The sequence below is a fragment of the Bison bison genome, unplaced genomic scaffold (assembly GCF_000754665.1).
Source record: "Bison bison bison isolate TAMUID 2011002044 unplaced genomic scaffold, Bison_UMD1.0 scf7180017864514, whole genome shotgun sequence".
Classification (NCBI taxonomy): Eukaryota; Metazoa; Chordata; class Mammalia; order Artiodactyla; family Bovidae; genus Bison; species Bison bison.
In genome coordinates, this window is record NW_011495067.1 from 1,879,846 (window position 1) to 1,880,529 (window position 684).

The window sequence follows — 684 nt, forward strand, 5'->3', positions numbered from 1 at the left end:
CAAAAAGACTTATGTATTCGGTGCACTGACCCCACAGCAGGCCACTGTCGACCCATGCCTCTGCCAGAACTCCTGGACATTCACAGGCAAGTCTGGCTTAGTCTCTTGTGGGGTCGCTGCTCCACACATTTATGACATGTATCTGTCATTACAGTATCATAGAGAGTAATGTCAGTGCCTTAGAAATCCTTCATGCTCCTCCCATTCATGTAACTTACAGATTGAGTGTTTGGGTACCTGTCTCTTTTCTCGCTTCCTTACATGCTGTATATTCTGCAGCAGCTTAATTTCTGGAGACTGGTTTCACATTGATCCAAGGCCCTGAAGCTAGCCATCTTCTGGGGACATAAATACAAAAAGAATTTCGTTCTTCTCTTTGGACCCAGCATTGGATCAACCTGGATGGCACCTGTCTAGAGGTCATATTTTTTTTAACTTGGCCATAATAAACATTACATTCCAAAGTAATTACATTACTTTGCCAACAAAGGTCCCTGTAGTCAAAGCTATGGTTTTTCCAGTAGTCATGTATGGATGTGAGAGTTGGACCATAAAGAAAGCTGAGCACTGAAGAACTGATGCTTTTGAACTGTGGTGTTGGAGAAGACTCTTGAGTGTCCCTTGGATAGCAAGGAGATCCAACCAGTCTATCCTAAAGGAAATCAGTCCTGAATAATCATTGGA